Genomic DNA, 12,482 nt, shown 5'->3' with positions numbered 1-12,482 from the left:
ATCTCAGAGAAAAAAGGGCGTCAGTGAATTTCTACCACCGTCTGTACTGCAGGGTTTTTACCACAAGAGGGCAGCATCACATAAATGACCAAACATCTTTAGATTGATTAGTTATTCTAGTAAAGTGATACTTTGAATGCTACTAATGACCATACTGGTAATGCAGTGGTAGTACTGGTATAATGTACTGCCTCTACTACTGCCTGTTGCCTCTCATCAATTTAAAAGTTGAATTGAGGTCTATTTACTTACAGTGGAAACATTACAGCTTATGATATATAAACACTGTGCTGTTGGAACCTGTACACCCTCAAGTGCAGAAGAAAAAGTTAAATGCTGCTTCTAGACATCAAAGGAAGACCCAGGCTCATTCCTGTGGCTGTAATACATGGCTCTCACCACGAGGCGGAGCTGTGGCGCTGTCTCAAAGTTTGCCACCTCATATAGCACTCCTCTTCTGCTGTTATCCTTCTCACCTGACCAGCCCCTCTCCTGGAGGTCTACCTGCAGAGGATCATCCCACGTGTGCCAAACCTGGTGGATCTAATGTTGTGTCTGAATGTTGGACGTGTTGGTTTCTTTGATCATCTTCTCTTTCCATTCGCAGGTTTTTTAGGGTTCTGCTTGAAGATCTAGTTGAAATGTTGGTTCCCTCAGTTTCATGTCATGTTTGCAGCTCAGAATGAGCTTAGTGGCACCAAGGTGATGGAAAATAGAGAGCATGAAGAAATAAAGGAACCGCTGAAGATCCAAAGCAAACCACCCGAAACGTGAGTCAAGTTCTCAAGTGAACAGAACCGTCTGATCTCCAGCCAAACAACTCAGACGGTAGAGAGAGCAGCAAGATCATGTACACTCTTAAAAATATGGTTCTTCGGGGGTTCTTTGGTTCTGTATCGAAACAAAAACAAAAAAAACAAAACAAAAAAACCTGTTGGATGATTAAAGGGGTAAAGCGTTCTTCAGGTTGGTGTAGAATGTGATGTAGATGGTTCTATATAGAACCTTTTTGAAAAGGGCTCTCTATATAACATCATGGTTCTGCTATTTTTATGAGGTCAAGCTATCTAGAACCATTGTCTTTACTACAGGACCCTTGAAGAAGCATCTTTTTCAGTATGTAGAGTTGGGAGGTTCTTTGTTCTTATTATTCAATTGACTTTTTTTATTCTATTATTTATTATTTTAGTTTTTGTATGTCTGACAAACCAATATTTTTGATGTTTGTAACAAGTTTCTAGGACACAACCATCAGGTCAGCTTGGCTGTTGCCATGCCAACTGCTGAGACTGCTGGAGATTGGTGGAGAGAGCTCAGGTTCGCAAAAAACGAACAGGAAGCAAATTAAATAGTGTGTATTTTTTTTTCAGCTGGAAAAAGGAATTTGGTGTTTAAGAGTGGTTTTAATGCCATTTAGTAATCAATAATCAATTTTATCATCTGATTACTGTCTGTTTAGGCCCAGAATACATCGATCAGTCATAACATTCATACAGACTGTAGTCCATCTGTTTCTCTGATACTCTGTTACCCTGTTCTTCAGTGGTCAGGACCCCCATGGACCCTCACAGAGCAGGTACTGTTTGGGTGGTGGATCATTCTCAGCACTGCAGTAACACTGTGTCGTGCTGGTACGAGTGGATCAGACACATAGTTTCATGACCATTAAATTCAATAAGTGCATTTACATGGACTTTACATGCAATACTCTTATCATAATCGGATTTCTGCAGTTATCTGATTATTCAAATCGTCATGTAAACACCACATTCTGATCTAGAAATCTGTTTAAGAAATCCGATAAAGAGGCTGGATTGTAGCTCACTACTCAGATTTCTCAGTGGACTGTAGCTCAGTAATCAGATTTCTCAGTGGACTGTAGCTCAGTACTCAGATTTCTCAGTGGATTGTAGTTCAGTACTCAGATTTCTCAGTGGATTGTAGCTCAGTAATCAGATTTCTCAGTGGACTGTAGCTCAGTAATCAGATTTCTCAGTGGACTGTAGCTCAGTAATCAGATTTCTCAGTGGATTGTAGCTCAGTAATCAGATTTCTCAGTGGACTGTAGCTCAGTAATCAGATTTCTCAGTGGACTGTAGCTCAGTAATCAGATTTCTCAGTGGATTGTAGCTCAGTAATCAGATTTCTCAGTGGACTGTAGCTCAGTAATCAGATTTCTCAGTGGACTGTAGCTCAGTAATCAGATTTCTCAGTGGACTGTAGCTCAGTACTCAGATTTCTCAGTGGATTGTAGCTCAGTAATCAGATTTCTCAGTGGACTGTAGCTCAGTAATCAGATTTCTCAGTGGACTGTAGCTCAGTAATCAGATTTCTCAGTGGATTGTAGCTCAGTAATCAGATTTCTCAGTGGATTGTAGTTCAGTAATCAGATTTCTCAGTGGACTGTAGCTCAGTAATCAGATTTCTCAGTGGATTGTAGCTCAGTACTCAGATTTCTCAGTGGACTGTAGCTCAGTAATCAGATTTCTCAGTGGATTGTAGCTCAGTAATCAGATTTCTCAGTGGACTGTAGCTCAGTAATCAGATTTCTCAGTGGACTGTAGCTCAGTAATCAGATTTCTCAGTGGATTGTAGCTCAGTAATCAGATTTCTCAGTGGACTGTAGCTCAGTAATCAGATTTCTCAGTGGATTGTAGCTCACTACTCAGATTTCTCAGTGGACTGTAGCTCAGTAATCAGATTTCTCAGTGGACTGTAGCTCAGTAATCAGATTTCTCAGTGGATTGTAGCTCAGTAATCAGATTTCTCAGTGGACTGTAGCTCAGTAATCAGATTTCTCAGTGGACTGTAGCTCAGTAATCAGATTTCTCAGTGGACTGTAGCTCAGTACTCAGATTTCTCAGTGGATTGTAGCTCAGTAATCAGATTTCTCAGTGGACTGTAGCTCAGTAATCAGATTTCTCAGTGGACTGTAGCTCAGTAATCAGATTTCTCAGTGGATTGTAGCTCAGTAATCAGATTTCTCAGTGGATTGTAGTTCAGTAATCAGATTTCTCAGTGGACTGTAGCTCAGTAATCAGATTTCTCAGTGGATTGTAGCTCAGTAATCAGATTTCTCAGTGGACTGTAGCTCAGTAATCAGATTTCTCAGTGGACTGTAGCTCAGTAATCAGATTTCTCAGTGGACTGTAGCTCAGTAATCAGATTTCTCAGTGGATTGTAGCTCACTACTCAGATTTCTCAGTGGACTGTAGCTCAGTAATCAGATTTCTCAGTGGATTGTACCTCAGTAATCAGATTTCTCAGTGGACTGTAGCTCAGTACTCAGATTTCTCAGTGGACTGTAGCTCAGTACTCAGATTTCTCAGTGGACTGTAGCTCAGTAATCAGATTTCTCAGTGGACTGTAGCTCAGTAATGAGATTTCTCATTGGATTGTACCTCAGTAATCAGATTTCTCAGTGGATTGTAGCTCAGTACTCAGATTTCTCAGTGGACTGTAGCTCAGTACTCAGATTTCTCAGTGGACTGTAGCTCAGTAATCCGATTTCTCAGTGGACTGTAGCTCAGTAATCCGATTTCTCAGTGGATTGTAGCTCAGTACTCAGATTTCTCAGTTGACTGTAGCTCAGTAATCAGATTTCTCAGTGGACTGTAGCTCAGTAATCAGATTTCTCAGTGGACTGTAGCTCAGTAATCAGATTTCTCAGTGGACTGTAGCTCAGTACTCAGATTTCTCAGTGGACTGTAGCTCAGTAATCAGATTTCTCAGTGTGAGCTCTTACTCTGATTTCTTTCCTTTCTCTCAGTCTGAGCATGTGCAAAAACAGACAGTGGTACCGGAAATAAGTGAGTAACATTGCCGTGATGTCTTTTGGAGTGACGGTGAAACCAAATACAAGCTTGATGAAATGAAGGCTTTAAATATTCTAAAAATTCATCTTCTAAATGGTAAGTTCATATTTTCAGGTAAAGTGGTGTGATGTTTAAAAAAGCTACAGCATGAAGTTTGAGTTTTACGTTACGTTTACATCACGTCTTCTTCTGTGAGTTCATTGGCTGGTTGTAAAGCAGAAATCTGACTACTGTCTGACTCATGTCACCCCATTATCTGATTACTCAAGTGGATGTAAACATTTTGATCAGTTACAAAGTACAAACAACAGAGCTGTCCAGTTTCTCACCAACCAAACTGGAAATTTGTGATACTGGAGAACCTTATGGATGAAGCTTTTAATCTGTTTGTGAGCTACAGAGTTTCTGGTGTGTCCAGGACCCCCTTAACCATTTGGACCCCCTGAATGTCTCAAAATCCAAATTTGGAGGGGGTCAAACAAATAGGATTATGCTGTTTGTTATGGAAAAATAGACTAGATCTAATCTAGATTCAGTGAAGCTCATTGTTTCTCTGTGTCAACCTCAATTAGCTTCTGTCTTTGATGTTCTTATCTAGAGCTGCAGCGCTGCTCTGCCTCAGGGTGGCACTGTAGCAGACAGGTTCACCCAGTTGGTCCTTCATAGCTTAGAAACTGCAACTCTGCCCAGATTCCTCTGAAACACTTCACAATGAGCTGCAGCAGATCTGAAAATCTGAAAACTCGCCCGGTTTCCCAAGAGTTTGGCATGAAGAGTGATTGTTTCTCACACTGAAGAAAGAAGAGGAGACCTTCTCACCTTCTCAGAAGATCTCAGTTAATGTGAGGAAGAGCACAGAACCGCACTAGAACAGAGAAGAGACTTTACAGGAGAACAACAAACATTTTACTGCCATTAAAGCATCAGCGCAGCTATGAAAAGTGAGTAGCCAGCCAGCATGGGACCCCTGAATACCAGGGTGGGGATTTCACCTTTAATTTCCTTTAATGTAGTTTCCTTTAGGAAGCATTTAACCCTCATCAGGAATTCTGTAGAACCCTGCAGGAAGACCATTAAAGCCTCACTGATATTTACTTGCCTTTGGTTCCTGAGTGTGATTTACAGAGCATCTATATTCTTCACGTGCTTGCAAGGTTTAATTTTAGCAACAATCAAGTATCATTTATTTCCTGCTTCCGAGTTCTGTGGAAGACTTTGTTGTGTAGAAGGGCCATGACTGATTAAAAGGAATCCCAGCTGGTCAGATGTTTGGACAATTTCACAGTTTTTTCAATTAAGTTTTTAAAAAACAGTCATTCAGAGCGGTTTGGTGCGAAATGCACCGTTCTGGAGAAACGTACAGTCAGAGCCGTTCACAGTGGTGATAGGAACCAGACGTCCACCTCTAAAAGCTCCCTCACAGAAATTTCCTACATGAAATGGTTATGAATTCCCTGCTTGATGACTGAGATGCTGTTTTATGATCACTTTGAGAAGATTTTGGCCTTAAAATCCATTCATGGTGGAGGGAAACATAATATGCATTATATAGGCATTAAGAGGCAAAATAGTCCCCAAAGAAAATGTTGTCACTATTTTACCCTCAACAACATTTCTTATATAAATTCACACTGCAAAATATACCTTAGCAAGTGAAAACATCTAGAATTTAGACAAAAAAATATATTCCTGTTGTTAGAATATTGTAACTTATTTCTAGACTTTTTAACTTGTTTTAAATAATTTTATCTCATGAAAGTGTCATGCTATTCTTTTAGTTTGAAGCATTATTTCTTAAAATGAGAAAACATATCATTGCATTATCATATCTGCGTCATAAAACACGTCAATGATCTGACCAAAAAAAAAAGACACTTTTACTAGGAAAATTACTTAAAACAAGTAAAACAATGTCTAGAAGTTGAACAAGCTCATATTTTTACTACAGTCTAATTATGCGAAATTTTGGACATGTTGACTATTTTTTAGATGTTTTTACATCATTGTTTTGCAGTGAGAGAACATTGAGGGGCGAAGACACAAACCTGATACAGAGTCATGTTTTCTGTCAAACTGATGAGGCCGAGCAATGCAGGGCTGGATATTACATAACACAGCAAATAACATCCTAAATGCTAGTTTCAGGCCAGAAAGCTCCTTTAAGCCAAACAACAATATTGGTTTGTCTGCTTTCCACCACAAAACCAATTCTTTACGCAAAGTGAACTATAATGTTCAGAAGCTAATTTGTGTATCTATACATGCACATATATCTGGCCAATATTTGAAAACTGGAAGAGAAGCTGATTTGGTTAAAAAGGAAAATCACATTGCTTTTTTGTTTAAGGCCAAATCAACACCGAAAGTTTGCGTAAGATGTTCTGCTCTGTCTCTCTGTCTGTCCCTCTGCTCTGTATGCATTCCTGCAGTGGTGGTTGTGAGTTCTAAGTTCAGAAGATCAAAACAGAAATCCAGTCAAACCACTAACAAAAAACAGGAACCAAACATTAACACATTTTTTAAAACCATCGTTAAACAAAACAGGCCCAACTTCATGGCTTGTTCAGCGGACGACTCGGCTAGCCGGGTGAATTCTGCGGAACTCGTTATGTCTGCCTTTCTCTGATTAAAGAAATACTTGTTCTCTTTTTTTAAGTTGTTGTGCAGCGGCGTGTTGTTTTTTTTAGGTTACTGTGCAGTGGCACTTTGAGCTTTCTTTGGGTCATTGTTTTGGTTGCTGGCTCTCCCCACCCACCGGTTTTCTCCCCGTGTTAGTGTGACTCTGTAATGACAGGAAGATTGTGGCTGTGCTGACCAGGATGCCGCAAGCTTGTGTTGGACGTGACATCCTTTTATAGCAGCTATGTGGAGACACAAAGAGCTCGGCCTCTCCAAAGTAGAACACCACATAATGATAGCACCTGGCTCAGTGTTCAACTCTCAGGGTTCCCCAGCAAGACTCGAGCTTATTTGCCTTTAAAACCTGTGAGTGTGCTTGAACAGGGGTTGCCAATACTGTTTATACGCCTGACCAGATCTCTGTGTTCAGACTGCAGGCAAATCAGATTCATTCAAATCAGTCAACTGTCCACCCTGTTACTAAGTGATCAGACTGGATTTCTGTATCCAGACATCACCTGTCTAGCTGCATGAGCCGCCGTAGCAGCAATGTAGGCGTCAGTAACTACGTAGCTACACGGGTGATGTGGATTTCAAGTGCAGACGCAGGGGAGATGGAGGTGCGTCATTTCACCCTCCAAACTCTTTAGAACTCTCTTGTGTAAACATGAATCTTTGGCGCTTCTCTCGAATCCCAGCACTTCCGTCACTCTGGATTTCACAGTCTCGTTGTTTGTCGCATCGCAAGTGATGCAAAAATGCTTTGAAATCCGATTTGAGCAGCCAGACCGTCTGCACTGAGATGCATCTGTAAAAATCCAATTAGAATCGTATCGCAAACCACCTCTAAATGTGGTTTATAGTCATGGGCATGTGTTGTTCTGCTGTTCAGACTATCAAAAATCAATCTGGATGAGCCAAAAATCCGATTTGGGCTGGCAGTCTGAGCAAGGCCAACCATGAAGGACACTTTGGAAGATGTATTAATGTAGGGTTTGTTAGTGATTGGAACAGGGATTAGTTGGTTACTGATAGATATATGGAGGACTAGTAGAGGGCTTAGGGGTAGTGATACAGGGATTAGTGGTGCAGTATTTACAGGGATTGAGTACAGAGAGGGATATAAATTTGTCAGCGGTAGGTGTTGGTACAAGTATGAGCTGGTTTAGGGTAGGTGCAGGGTTCAGTTGGTCAGAGATACTCAAAGGAAAGAGCTGAAGAAAGTGGGATGTACAGCCATATGTTGGTTAATGGTAAAATTTGGTACAGAGATGAATTGGTCAGTAGTAGGTTTTAGTGCAGGGATGAGTTGGTTAATAATAGAATTTGTAACCGGGATGAGTTGGTTAATGGTAGAATTTAGTGTAGGGATGAGTTGGTTAGTGGTAGAAATTACTGCAGGGATGAGTTGGTTAATGGTAGAATTTACTGCAGGGATGAGTTGGTGAATGGTAGAATTTAGTGCAGGGATGAGTTGGGTAGTGGTAGAATTTAGTGCAGGGATGAGTTGGTTAATAATAGAATTTGAAACAGGGATGAGTTGGTTAATGGTAGAATTTACTGCAGGGATGAGTTGGTTAATGGTAGAATTTAGTGCAGGGATGAGTTGGGTAGTGGTAGAATTTAGTGCAGGGATGAGTTGGTTAATGGTAGAATTTAGTGCAGGGATGAGTTGGTTAATAATAGAATTTGTAACAGGGATGAGTTGGTTAATGGTAGAATTTAGTGCAGGGATGAGTTGGTTAATAATAGAATTTGTAACGGATGAGTTGGTTAATGGTAGAATTTAGTGCAGGGATGAGTTGGTTAATAATAGAATTTGTAACATGGATGAGTTGGTTAATGGTAGAATTTAGTGCAGGGATGAGTTGGTTAATGGTAGAATTTACTGCAGGGATGAGTTGGGTAGTGGTAGAATTTAGTGCAGGGATGAGTTGGTTAATAATAGAATTTGTAACAGGGATGAGTTGGTTAATGGTAGAATTTAGTGCAGGGATGAGTTGGTTAATAATAGAATTTGTAACAGGGATGAGTTGGTTAGTGGTAGAATTTAGTGCAGGGATGAGTTGGTTAATGGTAGAATTTAGTGCAGGGATGAGTTGGGTAGTGGTAGAATTTAGTGCAGGGATGAGTTGGTTAATGGTAGAATTTAGTGCAGGGATGAGTTGGGTAGTGGTAGAATTTAGTGCAGGGATGAGTTGGTTAATAATAGAATTTGAAACAGGGATGAGTTGGTTAATGGTAGAATTTACTGCAGGGATGAGTTGGTTAATGGTAGAATTTAGTGCAGGGATGAGTTGGGCAGTGGTAGAATTTAGTGCAGGGATGAGTTGGTTAATGGTAGAATTTAGTGCAGGGAAGAGTTGGTTAATTATAGAATTTGTAACAGGGATGAGTTGGTTAATGGTAGAATTTAGTGCAGGGATGAGTTGGTTAATTATAGAATTTGTAACAGGGATGAGTTGGTTAGTGGTAGAATTTAGTGCAGGGATGAGTTGGGTAGTGGTAGAATTTGTAACAGGGATGAGTTGGGTAGTGGTAGAATTTAATGCAGGGATGAGTTGGGTAGTGTTAGAATTTAGTGCAGGGATGAGTTGGGTAGTGGTAGAATTTAGTGCAGGGATGAGTTGGGTAGTGGTAGAATTTAGTGCAGGGATGAGTTGGTTAGTGGTAGAATTTAGTGCAGGGATGAGTTGGGTAGTGGTAGAATTTAGTGCAGGGATGAGTTGGGTAGTGGTAGAATTTAGTGCAGGGATGAGTTGGGTAGTGGTAGAATTTGTAACAGGGATGAGTTGGTTAGTGGTAGAATTTAGTGCAGGGATGAGTTGGTTAATGGTAGAATTTAGTGCAGGGATGAGTTGGGTAGTGGTAGAATTTAGTGCAGGGATGAGTTGGTTAATGGTAGAATTTAGTGCAGGGATGAGTTGGGTAGTGGTAGAATTTAGTGCAGGGATGAGTTGGTTAATAATAGAATTTGAAACAGGGATGAGTTGGTTAATGGTAGAATTTACTGCAGGGATGAGTTGGTTAATGGTAGAATTTAGTGCAGGGATGAGTTGGGTAGTGGTAGAATTTAGTGCAGGGATGAGTTGGTTAATGGTAGAATTTAGTGCAGGGAAGAGTTGGTTAATTATAGAATTTGTAACAGGGATGAGTTGGTTAATGGTAGAATTTAGTGCAGGGATGAGTTGGTTAATTATAGAATTTGTAACAGGGATGAGTTGGTTAGTGGTAGAATTTAGTGCAGGGATGAGTTGGGTAGTGGTAGAATTTGTAACAGGGATGAGTTGGGTAGTGGTAGAATTTAATGCAGGGATGAGTTGGGTAGTGTTAGAATTTAGTGCAGGGATGAGTTGGGTAGTGGTAGAATTTAGTGCAGGGATGAGTTGGGTAGTGGTAGAATTTAGTGCAGGGATGAGTTGGTTAGTGGTAGAATTTAGTGCAGGGATGAGTTGGGTAGTGGTAGAATTTAGTGCAGGGATGAGTTGGGTAGTGGTAGAATTTAGTGCAGGGATGAGTTGGGTAGTGGTAGAATTTAGTGCAGGGATGAGTTGGGTAGTGGTAGAATTTGTAACAGGGATGAGTTGGGTAGTGGTAGAATTTAATGCAGGGATGAGTTGGGTAGTGGTAGAATTTAGTGCAGGGATGAGTTGGGTAGTGGTAGAATTTAGTGCAGGGATGAGTTGGGTAGTGGTAGAATTTAGTGCAGGGATGAGTTGGTTAGTGGTAGAATTTAGTGCAGGGATGAGTTGGGTAGTGGTAGAATTTAGTGCAGGGATGAGTTGGGTAGTGGTAGAATTTAGTGCAGGGATGAGTTAGTAGTGGTAGAATTTACTGCAGGGATGAGTTGGGTAGTGGTAGAATTTAGTGCAGGGATGAGTTGGGTAGTGTTAGAATTTAGTGCAGGGATGAGTTGGGTAGTGGTAGAATTTAGTGCAGGGATGAGTTGGGTAGTGGTAGAATTTAGTGCAGGGATGAGTTGGTTAGTGGTAGAATTTAGTGCAGGGATGAGTTGGGTAGTGGTAGAATTTAGTGCAGGGATGAGTTGGGTAGTGGTAGAATTTAGTGCAGGGATGAGTTGGGTAGTGGTAGAATTCAGTGCAGGGATGAGTTAGTAGTGGTAGAATTTACTGCAGGGATGAGTTGGGTAGTGGTAGAATTTAGTGCAGGGATGAGTTAGTAGTGGTAGAATTTAGTGCAGGGATGAGTTGGGTAGTGGTAGAATTTAGTGCAGGGATGAGTTAGTAGTGGTAGAATTTAGTGCAGGGATGAGTTGGGTAGTGGTAGAATTTAGTGCAGGGATGAGTTAGTAGTGGTAGAATTTAGTGCAGGGATGAGTTGGGTAGTGGTAGAATTTAGTGCAGGGATGAGTTGGTTAGTGGTAGAATTTAGTGCAGGGATGAGTTGGGTAGTGGTAGAATTTAGTGCAGGGATGAGTTGGGTAGTGGTAGAATTTAGTGCAGGGATGAGTTGGGTAGTGGTAGAATTCAGTGCAGGGATGAGTTAGTAGTGGTAGAATTTACTGCAGGGATGAGTTGGGTAGTGGTAGAATTTAGTGCAGGGATGAGTTAGTAGTGGTAGAATTTAGTGCAGGGATGAGTTGGGTAGTGGTAGAATTTAGTGCAGGGATGAGTTAGTAGTGGTAGAATTTAGTGCAGGGATGAGTTAGTAGTGGTAGAATTTAGTGCAGGGATGAGTTAGTAGTGGTAGAATTTAGTGCAGGGATGAGTTGGGTAGTGGTAGAATTTAGTGCAGGGATGAGTTAGTAGTGGTAGAATTTAGTGCAGGGATGAGTTGGGTAGTGGTAGAATTTAGTGCAGGGATGAGTTAGTAGTGGTAGAATTTACTGCAGGGATGAGTTAGTAGTGGTAGAATTTAGTGCAGGGATGAGTTGGGTAGTGGTAGAATTTAGTGCAGGGATGAGTTAGTAGTGGTAGAATTTAGTGCAGGGATGAGTTAGTAGTGGTAGAATTTAGTGCAGGGATGAGTTAGTAGTGGTAGAATTTACTGCAGGGATGAGTTGGGTAGTGGTAGAATTTAGTGCAGGGATGAGTTAGTAGTGGTAGAATTTACTGCAGGGATGAGTTGGGTAGTGGTAGAATTTAGTGCAGGGATGAGTTAGTAGTGGTAGAATTTACTGCAGGGATGAGTTAGTAGTGGTAGAATTTAGTGCAGGGATGAGTTAGTAGTGGTAGAATTTACTGCAGGGATGAGTTGGTTAGTGGTAGAATTTAGTGCAGGGATGAGTTGGTTAGTGGTAGAATTTAGTGCAGGGATGAGTTGGGTAGTGGTAGAATTTAGTGCAGGGATGAGTTGGGTAGTGGTAGAATTTAGTGCAGGGATGAGTTGGGTAGTGGTAGAATTTAGTGCAGGGATGAGTTGGGTAGGGGTAGAATTTAGTGCAGGGATGAGTTAGTAGTGGTAGAATTTAGTGCAGGGATGAGTTGGGTAGTGGTAGAATTTAGTGCAGGGATGAGTTAGTAGTGGTAGAATTTAGTGCAGGGATGAGTTAGTAGTGGTAGAATTTAGTGCAGGGATGAGTTAGTAGTGGTAGAATTTACTGCAGGGATGAGTTGGGTAGTGGTAGAATTTAGTGCAGGGATGAGTTAGTAGTGGTAGAATTTAGTGCAGGGATGAGTTGGGTAGTGGTAGAATTTAGTGCAGGGATGAGTTAGTAGTGGTAGAATTTACTGCAGGGATGAGTTAGTAGTGGTAGAATTTAGTGCAGGGATGAGTTAGTAGTGGTAGAATTTACTGCAGGGATGAGTTGGGTAGTGGTAGAATTTAGTGCAGGGATGAGTTAGTAGTGGTAGAATTTAGTGCAGGGATGAGTTAGTAGTGGTAGAATTTACTGCAGGGATGAGTTGGGTAGTGGTAGAATTTAGTGCAGGGATGAGTTAGTATTGGTAGAATTTACTGCAGGGATGAGTTAGTAGTGGTAGAATTTAGTGCAGGGATGAGTTAGTAGTGGTAGAATTTACTGCAGGGATGAGTTGGGTAGTGGTAGAATTTAGTGCAGGGATGAGTTAGTAGTGGTAGTGGTGTGAG

This window comes from Pygocentrus nattereri, chromosome 23 (genome assembly GCF_015220715.1).
Source record: "Pygocentrus nattereri isolate fPygNat1 chromosome 23, fPygNat1.pri, whole genome shotgun sequence".
In the NCBI taxonomy this organism is placed as follows: domain Eukaryota; kingdom Metazoa; phylum Chordata; class Actinopteri; order Characiformes; family Serrasalmidae; genus Pygocentrus; species Pygocentrus nattereri.
This window is presented reverse-complemented; position numbering follows the sequence as displayed.